Genomic DNA, 12,363 nt, shown 5'->3' on the forward strand with positions numbered 1-12,363 from the left:
TATGACCTAGCCTCAGAAGGTGCACTCCATCTTTTCCAGAATATTCTATTGGTTGCACAACCACCCCTATTCAGTGTAGGAAAGGATCACACAGCGGGGACAGGGATCACTGGGGACAGTCTTGAAGGCTGGCTACCATGTGTCCTTAATAGGAAAGGAATGTGTCAGCCCCTTCTCTCTATCTCTTCTCCCTCTGCCTGAAATGACAGACGAATGCAGTTTTGTGGCTGAAGGCATGTGATTAAGGGCGACCCTCCAAGGGATGTCTAAGCTACAAAATAGAAAGATCCTGGGCACGAAGACTGGACCACCTCCCCAGACTGTTCTGTGAGAGAGAAATACATTTCTGTCTTATGGTAGCAGCAATGTGACAGCAGCGTGGCCTGTCCTCTGATCAGTACTGTCCCTTTGCTGAAGCCCTGAGTTCTGTGTCCCCACCCCCTCAGTTCCTTGACCTCTAGGAGGCCAGGCCAGGGGAAGACAGTGGTTGGATCCATCTGCTTCTGCTCCTGACCCTCCCGTCACTCAGGTCCTGGCAGTTTAGAAAGCAGGATGAGCAACCGAAGTGCAGCCCCATACCTCCCCTACCAACTGCCCCCATTCCTTTCCCTCCTCAAAAGATGGCCTGAGCATCATTCCGTTATTTGAAACCTTCTTAAAACATAGGTTGGGGCACCTGGGTGGCTCAGTGGGTTAAGCCTCTGCCTTCGGCTCAGGTCATGATCCTCAGAGTCCTGGGATCGAGCCCGGAATTGGGCTCTCTGCTCAGCAGGGAGCCTGCTTCCTCCTCTCTCTTGGCCTGCCTCTCTGCCTGCTTGTGATCTCTCTCTGTCAAATAAATAAATAAAATCTTTAAAAAAAAAAAACATAGGTTTTTATTTTTTATTTATTTTTAAGATTTTATTTATTTATTTGACAGAGAGAGACACAGCGAGAAAGGGAGCACAAGCAGGGGGAATGGGAGAGGGAGAAGCAGGCTTCCCACCAAGCAGGGAGCCCGATACGGGGCTTGATCCCAGGACCCTGGGATCATGACCTGAGCTGAAGGCAGACGCTTAACAACTGAGCCACCCTGGTGCCCCTAAACCATAGGTTTTTAAGCTGCCCTGAAGAAAGAGCCCACTGGCCATCAGCATCATTCTGTAAGAAGGTCTCTGCTTTCCTTATATAGTCCTGGCCATCTGTTTAGATGCACTTGACAGTCTAGAAATTTCTTTCCCATCCATCCCTTTTCTCATTTGAACATGAAAATAACCCTGTGAGTCTCATTTTGCAGGGGAGAAAAGCAAGGCTCAAACAGAGCTGGAAGGACAGTAGGAGAGGATGTGTGTGTGTGGGGGGGGGGTCTGCTCTGCACCGGGGAAGGTGTGTTTTTTCCCTTCTCACAGCTTCATGGCTCTGCGCAGTGTCTGCAGCCCCCTTGAGGGTCGGGGCTCTATCCTCCATGCTCCTTTAGGAGTTTACTGCTGGAATGAGGGTGTGCAGGTACTCAGGTCACAAGAGGGTCCTATGGGGGCCAGAAAAGGGAAGTCAGAGGAAGGCCCAGCTGCCTCTCCCTGACCAGACACTGGCCCTCATTAGTGCCAAGCCTATGAGAAAATCTGTCAAAGCCAGTGTTTGCTGAGTGCTTCCTGCATGCCGAGCAGGGAGGTGGGCACCATTATTGTCCCCACTGTATGAATGAGAAACTGAAATCGCCAACAGAAAAGCCAATCTCACACCCCCGATGGCCAGTGCTGTGGCGCAAGTCCGCAAGGAGACTTCCGGTTGGGATAGTTCAGAGGCACGTGACTTTCATTTTATCCCCCCAATTTTTTAAAGATTTTATTTATTAATTTTATTTTATTTCTTTTTTTAAAGATTTTATTTATTTATTTGACAGAGATCGTAGGCAGGCAGAGAGAGAGGAAGGGAAGCAGGATCCCTGCAGAGCAGAGAGCCAGATGCGGGGCTTGATCCTAGGACCCTGGGATCACGACCCGACCCAAAGGCAGAGGCTTTAACTCACTGAGCCACCCAGGCACCCCTAGTTATTAATTTTAAAGAGAGAGGAGGAGAGTGTGTGAGCGGGAAGGGCCAGAGGGAGAGGGAGAAATCTCAGGCAGACTCCACACTGAACGTGAGCCCCACCTCAGGCTCCCTCCCACAACCCTAAGATCATGACCTGAGCCAAAAGCAAGAGTCAGATGCTCAATGGACTGAGCCACCCGGGCGCCCCTTATGCCAGATTTTAATTACCATCATTCTAATAGCGTGTGAGCAAGGGCCATTTGGTCCAACAACCTGGCAGGAGATGCTCAGTTTTCCTTTGATATTCAAGTCTGCCTGTGAGGATTCTGCCTGGTGCCTCTAGCAGAGCCCAGTCTGCAACCCGTGGCTCTCACTGGCTCTGTGGGAACGGCTCCTTTACATCCCCTCCAGCTGTGTCTGGGAGCCCCTAGGGAACTCCCCTTGGCTGGCGGCTTTCTGAGGCTTTTGCAGATCAGCTCTTCCTTTTTGCTCACTCACAGCCCTGACTCTCCTTCCCAGGAGTCAAGCTTGTGCTCAGGAGGGGGGCTTATGAGAGTAAGTGTTCATCCCTTCAGCCGTACAGAATGGAAGCACCTGGTGGGGCAGGTGCCGAGCAGAATGTTAGGGACACAGACATACCTTCTGTACAGACCTGCCATGCTCCCAGACTCACAATCTAGCAGGGGAGACAGCTGTTAGCCAGGATGGAAACAGTGAGATGCCACTTCTTGCCCATCACAACATAGAAAGCTCAGTACTCTCAAGGGTTGGTGACGACGTGGCGAGATGGGCAGTCTCAGGACGGCTGCAGACAGGTGAACTGGCACCGCCATTCTGGAAAGCAACTAGGCAGTATCTGGCAAGATCAGATCTGGGCATGCCCGTTAACCCAGAAATCCCACTCCTGGCTAAGCATCCTGGAGAAACTCTCATCCAAATCTGGGCAGAGATACTCATCGTTGCACGGCTAGTGGCCGAATGGAGCAGATCTCTGCTAGGGAAGTTAGAGCAGGTGCACATACAGCAACACAGAGAAGGATCTCAAAGCAGTAAATGGAGCAAAATTTAACTTTTTAAAAAATTTTAAAAATTATTTTATTTATTTACTTGTCAGAGAGGAGAGAGCACAAGCAGGGGGAGCAGTAAGCAGAGAGAACAGTGGGCAGAAGGAGAAGCAGGCTCCCCATTGAGCAAAGAGCCTGACGTGGGACTCGATCCCAGGACCCTGGGATCATTATCTCAGCCGAATGCAGACGCTTAACCAACTGAGCCACCCAGGGGTCCCAAGATTCAACTTTTTTTAAAAAAAATTTTTTTTTTAAGATTTTATGTATTTACCCGACAGACAGAGATTACAAGTAGGCAGAGAGGCAGGCAGAGAGAGAGGAGGAAGCAGGCTCCCTGCTGAGCAGAGAGCCCGATGCGGGACTCGATCCCAGGACCCCGAGATCACGACCCGAGCCGAAGGCAGTGGCTTAACCCACTGAGCCACCCAGGCGCCCAAGGATTTCTTGCATGTGTGTGGTTCTTTTTTTTTCTTTGCATATGTTTTCATTTTCAAAAATTACATCTCACTCTGGGGAACCCAAACGGTGCAGTCAGCTAAGCATCCAACCCTTGGTTTCGGCTCAGGCCCTGATCTCAGGGTCCTGGGATTGAGCCCGGCATCAGTTTCTGCTCTGAGTGCTGTCTGCTTTTTCCGCCTCTCTCCGCTGCTTGTACGTAATCTCTCTCTCTCTCAAACAATTAAATAAATCTTTTTTAAAAAGTTGAATCTTGGGGGGGCGCCTGGGTGGCTCAGTGGGTTAAAGCCTATGCCTTTGGCTCAGGTCATGATCTCAGAGTCCTGGGATCAAGCCCCACATCGGGCTCTCTGCTCAGCAGGGAGCCTGCTTCCTCCTCTCTCTCTCTCTCTCTGCCTGCCTCTCAGTGTACTTGTAATTTCTCTCTGTCAAATAAATAAATAAAATCTTTAAAAAAAAAAAAAAAAGAAAAGAAAAAAAAAAAGCAAGAAATCCTTAAATGAAAATTCACAAGACTCAGGCATGTGTAGGGAAGATGAGTGGGAACCGAGGAAGAAGGAAGGCATAACATATATAGGAAAAGGATCTTGCATAAACTACCCAAGATCGTTGCTATCCCCCGAAAGTATGTCTACTCAACTCTGTGGAGCGAGAGTTTCTTAGAGGCAGAATAAAAACAGATAACTACACTCGTAAACAACCAAGTCTCGGGGAGATAATCTGAGGGTCACATCTCAGGCTGCTCTGCTCTGTGTTCAAAACACTCCCCTCTGGTGTTGGCCAACCCTCAGAGCAACCCTCCATGCTGGACAATCTTTACCTTCCAGGGAGTTCTTTCCCAGAAGTCTCCTCGGCCCCATGCAGAGGCGTGTGTTGGATGCCTCGGGACTTCCAGTGTCACTCGAATCACAGGTCAACACTGCTTATGTCTCAAGAGGAGACCAAGATCATGGAGCCCATTTTATAATCATTTATCAAGTGCCTGCTTGCTGTAGGGCACAGGAGCACAAAGAGGAAGGACAGTGATGAAAGTCCCTCTTTTGGGGCACCTGGGTGGTGCAGTGGGTCAAGCGTCTGACTCTTGGTTTTGGCTCGGGTCGTGATCTTGGGGTTGTGGGATCGAGCCCCACATCAGGCTCTGGGCTCAGCGTGGTCTGCGTGAATTCTCGCTTCCTCTCCTTCTGCCCTTCCCCCTGATCTCTGTCTGTCTGTCTGTCTGTCTCTGAAATAAATAAATCAGTCTTTTAAAAAAGCCCCTTTGTTCTTTGCTCTAGCACTTTGCATACATCAACCCACTAAAATCCATCTAAACACACAGAAATTGATGACATTATCTAGTGGATCCTGGAGTTCCTAGGGAAAAAATGGATGGAGGGTCTACTGAATTGTGAGCTAGTCTATGGAAGTAGAAATCTCCATCAAGTGAACAGGGACTAACTTGAGTAACCAAAACAAAGTCAATGCCCGCAACCAGTTCTTGGACTTGAACAAATTTATGCACCCAGACACCTTGAGTAAAGGGGAGCTGGTTCCCCTTGAGGAGGGACCCCACAGTTACCCTCTTCACCCCTGTGTTTATAGCAGCATTATCTACAATAGCCAAACACAGAAGCCACCAACTGATGAATGGATAAAGAAGATGTGGTATATGAATACAGTGGAATATTACTGAGCCATCAAAAGAATGAAATCTTGCCATTTGCAATGATGTGGACAGAGCTAGAGGGTATCATGCTAGTGAAACGGTCAGAGAAAGATAGCATATGATTTCACTCGTATGTAGAATTTAAGAAACAGAGCGGACGAAGAAAGAAAAAAAGAGACAAACTGGAAAACAGACTCTTAACTATAAAGAACAAACTGTGGGGGGCGCCTGGGTGGCTCAGTGGGTTGGGCCGCTGCCTTCGGCTCAGGTCATGATCTCAGGGTCCTGGGATCGAGTCCCGCATCAGGCTCTCTGCTCGTCAGGGAGCCTGCTTCCCTCTCTCTCTCTGCCTGCCTCTCCATCTACTTGTGATTTCTCTCTGTCAAATAAATAAATAAAATCTTTAAAAAACAAAACAAAACAAAACAAAAAACAACAAACTGTGGGTCACCAGAAGGAAGATGGGTGGGGGGTGGGGGAACTAGGTGAAGGGGTTAAGAGCACACTCATCTCGATGAGCACGGGGTGATGTATGGAGGTACTGAATCACTGAAACTAATATAACACTGTATGTTCACTCTACTGGAATTAAAATAATAATAATAAAACTAACAGAAAGGAATAATATTAAAAAAAATAAAAGCAGTGTGAGCCATTTAAAACAACTTGCCAGTTCTCTGGCAGGAAAAGAAATTTAGCCAACTTAGGACTGAAAAGAAAAATGGGCGCTGCACACATATATCAAATGGAAAGTAAAAAAGAAATAAAGTAACTGAGAATTTCGAATGGAGCTCAGTGAGAAAAGAGCGACAGATTAAAAAAAAAGGAAGAGGGAGAAGTTACACTCTACAGCTTTCTCCCAGCCTCCCCCAAGGGCACTTCCAGCCCTTTACCAGGGTGACTGCGCATTCAGGAAAGGAGATAATCAGACTTTCCTGGCTCTAACCTGACATGAACTCCAGGAGACCCAGAACATCACTATGGTCCACCCGTCAGAGCCAGGACTTTGGGAGAGATCAGGAGATCCATGGGGTGTCGGCTTAGGTCTGTCTCATACTTGGCCAGATGGGTCCCCAAACCCACACCGTGGTATTTCCCCAGTTCTAGAACGTCCAATTGGAATAGACATCCTCGGCAACTGGCAGAGTCCCCGTAATGCAGGCGCCGCTACCGTCCCCATCTTACAGAGGGGAATGCGGAAGCATAGGACATTCTGTCCTTCACCCATGGGCACACAGCTGGAGACTGGGACTCCAACCGTGGCAGTCTGGCTCCAAATCCATGTCCTCAAGTGCTTGCAGCTTTGTGGGAAAGAGACGCAAGTGCACGGATGACCGAGGTGCCTTGGAGAATTGTAGCCGCAGAGATGAGCATAGAAGTTATGAGGATCTGGGGGTGCGGTGGGGGTCAGCCAAGGGCTCCCAGCAGCGGTAGTGTCTAAACACAGTTTTGAAGGATGAGTTGGGGGGGGTGCAAAAGCGCCCTAGATGGGCAGAGGGGCCCTACAGAGGAGGGGCTGTCCTTCAGGGAGGTGGTGGGGATGGCTCAGGTTGTGGGAGCTCGGGGGTGAGAGCTATGGTACCTGGAACGGGAGGGTGCCAGGGTCCCCAAGAGGGCTACTGTGGGTGGGGTCCTGTGCCTGCCTCTTGGGGCCCCGCCCAGCCTGCCTTCCTGGCCACCCTAGCTTGTGACATTCCGGGGCATCCCCCAACGTGTGGTTTCCGTACAGAAGTCCTTGTGGTTAGTGTTTAGCAATGTACTTTCATCTCAGAGTAAACACTTCTTTCCTTTTGTTTTTTCTTCCTCTTTATTTATCGCCCTGGGCAGCTTCTAGATCCCCACCTAGGCCCTAAAAGGAAGACAAAAGCTCTTTGGAAAGCCTTGGAGGGCTAGTGGCCCTGTGTGAAAGACTCTCATCCTGGTCACCTGGACTGAAGTCCAAGGGCCTGGGAAGTGAAGGAACGCATTGCCCCAGGCCTTGGCAGTGGTTTAGGGGGAGAAAGGAGGGAGATGTGTGGGGTGCCTCCTGGGGGCCAGCCCCGTGCACTCCTTTTCCTTCTCATACTCGTCACTTCCACCAGTGAGATAGGAAGTAGATCACCTGTTTCTCGGGTGAGGAAAATCTGGCACAGAGAGGTAAGTGAGCTGGCCCAAAGTTGCACAGCAGCACGAGGAGGGGTGGAGTGGAAGCCTCGCACTGGGGGGCTGTGACAACCACCTTTCCCACAAGCCCACCCTGTGGCCTGAAGCGTGGACAGTTTGGTGTCTTTAGGTTGGTGGAACTTAGGGGAAGTAACTGAGAGCCTAGAGAAGACAGACTCAGTATTCTCCTTTTCGGGCTCCAGGGACTGGCATGAAAATAATTCCAGCCAACACCCCTGAGGAGGGCTTTGGAGCATTTTGCTGGTATGGAGACATCGAAACCTCACCACACTTCTTCCTTCCAACCTCGGTGCTCGCACTAGTCTCCTTTCACAAGTAAGGAAACTGAGGAACAGAAAGGGAAAGAAACCTGCCCATGGTCACACAGCGCATGAGTGGCAGAGCTAGGATTGGAAATGAAGCTGTCCCTTAAAAAAAGATCACGCTTTTTTTTTTTTTAAAGATTTCATTTATTTATTTGCGATTGGGAGAAAGAGAGCAAGAGCTAGCGAACTGGGGGAGGGACAGAGGGAGAGGGAGGAGGAGAGAAGAGGACTCGAAGCTGGCATCAGGGCTCCATCCTGAGATCATGACCTGAGCCGAAACCAGGAGTCAGACGCTCAACCGACTACTGAGTCACCCAGGGACCCCTAAAGTGCTTTTTAATTTATTAATTAATTTTTAATTGTGGTGAAACACACATCCCCGCCTTCCACCGCCAGAACTTTTTTCCACTTGCCAAACAAGCTCTGTCCCCATTGAACAGAGGCCACCCCCACCCCCACCCCCGCCACCGCTGCTATCTGCCATTCCCTGCAGCCCCTCGCAAGGGGCATTTCAAGCAGGCGCCACCCCCTGCATGGAGCCCAGTGCGGAGCTTGAACCCAGGACCCTGAGATCCAGACCTGAGCTGAGATCATGCCTCCCCGACGGAGCCACCCAGGCACCCCGTGCGGCTTTTTATTCCCTGTCTCTGCGAAGCTGACTCCTCTAGGTACCCCACTGGAATCATAAGATATTTGTCCTTCGGTGACTGGCTTATTTCATGAAGAGGAATGTCTTCCGGGTTCATCCACGCCGCAGCCTGGGTCCGAAGTGTCCTCGTCTCTAAGGCTGAGTGAGAGTCCACTGTGTGTGTGGACCACACCTTTGGTTATCCGCTCGCTGCTGACCAGCACCAGGGTCCTTCCGCCTTTTGGCATATGGGAACAAGGCCGCTATAAACAGGGATGGGCACCTATCCCTTGCAGACCCTGCTTTCAGTTCCGAGGGGCGCACCGTGCTTCACCCCATGACCTGCCTCTTAGCAGAACCCCCCACCCCCACCCCCCGGCTTCTCAGGCTGTTCTGCGAGGCCTCCTCACAGGGGTACTCGGCCCAGAGCCGTTCCGGGGGAAGTCTGTGCGATCCAAGAAGGGGCTCCGGTCCTTCCTGCCTGCCCCCATGGACACTGGCTTCTTTTGAGCCACTCTCCTCAGCCTGAGATGCTCCTGTCTGCTCTGATAAGGTAACATGCCCCAAAGGGACCTTCCAGCCACAACCTGCCAAGACCCAGGCTCTCCGGGGCCCACTCTGACCTTGACGTTGTCTGGCCTTATGGCCTCGGTGAAGCTCCTGAGCCACCCTGGGCCTTATTTGTTGAACTGTAACATGGGTTGGTCATCCCCACCATCCCCTCTCAGGACCTTGTGTATGGAACGTGGGAGCAAACCACAGAAGGGCCCAGAACGGTGCCAGGCCGGGGATAGGCACTCAGCGCACATCCGCCTTACACCTAGGCAGGGCAGAACCCACATTTCGAGTGTGACCTTGGGCAAGTGACCGTCTCTCTCCGAGTTTAGCTTTTTTCATCATTCAGAGATAGGCCTCCCCTGCTTAATTCCCAGGGAGGAGATCAGGTGAGACCCGAATGTCTGCGAAGCCCATCTAGAACCTGTCTTGGGCCTCACTTGCTCTGCTTCTGTGTGGGTCCTGTGTCCCTGGGCAGGATCAGCATCTCACACTTGACCCTCAATAGATGCCCCTCAGTAGACACGCATCATCTGACCAGTGGTGCTACTGGACCCCAGGGCTCAGTCTCCCAGTTTGCAGGGAAGCTGCCAACCTCAGGAAACCGAGAGGAAATTGCTCACACCAGGGAAAAGCCTGGGTAGAGCTGCACACAGGTCTGGGATGCTGTGGTTGGATCCCTCCCTCCGTCGCTTAACCCTGCTTCCCTGCATTTAGGGCTTATTTTCTGGTGGGCTCTCCCTACATGACAGCAGACAGCCCGCAGCTCTCCAGTCTCAGATCAAACCAGTTAGCAACCTCCGTGGAAAGAGAGCCGCTTTCTCTAAGCAGTCACAGCAAACATCCTGGGGCTGCCTCCTTCCTCCCAGACTTGATCTCAAAACCGCCTCACAACATATCCTGGGCTTCTGACGGGTCAGGTCTGAGTCACGGGTCCATTCCAGTCTGGGAAGTGGGTCAGCCCCGTTTCTGCCATGGGGACTGAGAGAGGGTGATCGGTGGCTCCCCAAAGAACTGAGGTGCTGTTATCAGAAGCCGGGGCACAAAGAGACAGGTATGAAGAGGCCCAGACTCTGGTCCAAGCTCTATCACTCACTCCCTGAGTGGCCCTAAAAGTCACTGTCCCTTTCTGAGCTTGTTCCCTCATCTGTAAAAGAGGGTCAGATTCCATCAGTGGGTCACAAACTGGGCTGCTGCTAGAACTAACTGGTAAGCTTTTAAAAATGTAGATTCCCAGGCGCCTGGGTGGCTCAGTGGGTTAAGCTGCTGCCTTCGGCTCAGGTCATGATCTCAGGGTCCTGGGATCGAGTCCCACATCGGGCTCTCTGCTCAGCAGGGGCCTACTTCCCTCTCTCTCTCTCTGCCTGCCTCTCCATCTACTTGTGATTTCTCTCTGTCAAATAAATAAATAAAATCTTTAAAAAAAAAAATGTAGATTCCCTGGGACCATTTTATTTATTTTTTATTTTAAAGATTTTATTTGTTTGACAGAGAGAGATCACAAATAGGCAGAGACAGAGAGAGGGAAGCCAGTGCCCTGCTGAGCAGAGAGACTGATGAGGGACTCAATCCCAGGACCCTGAGATCATGACCTGAGCGGAAGGCAGAGGCTTAACCCACTGAGCCACCCAGGCGCCCTCCCTGGGACCATTTCAGACTGTTCTGACTCAGGAGTTCTGGGGAAGGACCAAGGACTCTGCATTTTTGACAACGACCCAAAGATTCTGATGTGTTTTGACTTTCAGAAGTCATGGGATGAGATGACGCCCAAGGTCCCTCCCACTCTAATGTCCTCTGGTTCTAAAGTGAATCAATATGGGTCAAAGGCTGAGCAGAAAGATGGTTGCAGACCTAGCAGTGCTCACCAAATACTCCCGTCCCTCCCCAGCCCTGGCCTGCACCTTTCCACATGGGCGGGGCCCCATATGGCTCTGGCCAATGAGATGTGAGTGAAAAGGACACATGTTCCGTCCAGGAGGAGGTGGTTGAAAGTTCATGTCCTCTCTGTCACCTTGATGAATAATTCGTGAACAGAACCTGAACTTCGGGGTCACTGCCACATATAGTAAAGAGGTGACAGTGGGCACAGGAGGGAAAGTGGGCTGGGGCCTTGATATTCTTCCTTCCTGCCTTTTTCCGGCTGAATGGGAACCTCCAGGGCCCAGCGGTGGTGGTCAGTTCACACTGTGGCCTCCAGAGAACGAGGAACAGGGAGGCCGTCCAAAGGCCAGAGGCATCCCAGGACAGCTGGAGAAGTGTGGGCGTGGATTGGCTGGACACCCCATGGCTTGTCAATACCCATGTAAGGCACTAGGGTTGGGGGAACGCTAATACTCCATAATGAGGTATTTATCCTTATCGGGGATGGAGGGCAAACCCAGCGGGGAGGAGTGACTCACCCTGAGTCCTGAATACCTCTGATGCTCAGGGAAATTCAGTCCAAAGGCTGCCCTGTCCAGATCATTTCCTTCCATAGAACATGACTTCAGAGTGGCTTTGAGAATGTTGACACCAATGGATGGTCACTGCTTTCAGAGGTGACCCCTTGTTAGGGTTTGGACATTTTCCCATGGGTCATGGAAAACAAATCAGGATTCTGCCTTTGCATGGTAAACTCTAGTATTTGTGGACACAAGCTCACTCTTTGCCTTTGGGCTTCCCTTACCCCAGACAAGACCTCTACCCATGAGATTAAAAATCAGTTTTAAATTTTAATTCATTATGTCTTGATTTTTATCATTTATCATATTTACATAATTAATTGTATTTCCATTTTTTATTTAAAATTTATGTATTTTTAAAAAATATTTTATTGATTTATTTGACAGAATCACAAGTAGGCAGAGAGGCAGGTGGGGGGTGGGGGGAAGCAGGCTCCCTGCTGAGCAGAGAGCCTGATGTGGGGACCCTGGGATCATGACCTGAGCCGAAGGCAGAGGCTTTAACCCACTGAGCCACCCAGGAGTCCCTTAAAATTTATGTATTTTTTTAAAATATTTTGTTTATTTGACAGAGAGACACAGTGAGAGAGGGAACACAAGCAGGGAAAAGTGGGAGAGGGAGAAGCAGGCTTCCTGCTGAGCAAGGAGCCCCATGTGGGACTCCATCCCAGGACCCTGGGATCATGACCTGAGCCAAAGGCAGACACTTAACAGGTGCCCCAAATTTTATTTTATTTTATTTTTTTAAAATAATACATGCCAGATATCTGAGTGGCTCAGTTGGTTAGGTGTCTGCCTTCATCTCAAGTCATCATCCCAGAGTCCTGGGATCCAGTTCTGCTTTGGGCGGAGGTCCCTGCTCAGCTTCTCCTCTGCCCCTCCCCACCTTGCAAAAATAAACCGACAAAATCATTAAAAATGTTAATACAATACTTACCTGGCAGGGGAGATACCATGATCACGAAGGTGGTTTTCCCAGGGCGAGGCTTATCCATTGCACTCCGGATGTGCTGACCCCTGCGATTTCCCCAAATGTGGGAAACTCGACTGCATAATTTGTGGTAGTGGGGGACTGCGTTCGCGCTTTCCCCTG

The 12,363-nt window shown here is 50.4% G+C and overlaps 1 non-coding gene across 1 annotated transcript; it reads left to right on the top strand.

Annotated features, from left to right (window-relative positions):
- The first annotated feature begins 12,199 nt into the window (after window positions 1-12,199).
- Window positions 12,200-12,363, top strand: LOC123393120. The gene has a single exon (XR_006607850.1). It is a non-coding gene; the product is annotated as a U1 spliceosomal RNA (small nuclear RNA).

The sequence above is a fragment of the Mustela putorius genome, unplaced genomic scaffold, assembly GCF_011764305.1.
Source record: "Mustela putorius furo isolate JIRA1106 unplaced genomic scaffold, ASM1176430v1.1 tig00000738_pilon_pilon_pilon, whole genome shotgun sequence".
In the NCBI taxonomy this organism is placed as follows: domain Eukaryota; kingdom Metazoa; phylum Chordata; class Mammalia; order Carnivora; family Mustelidae; genus Mustela; species Mustela putorius.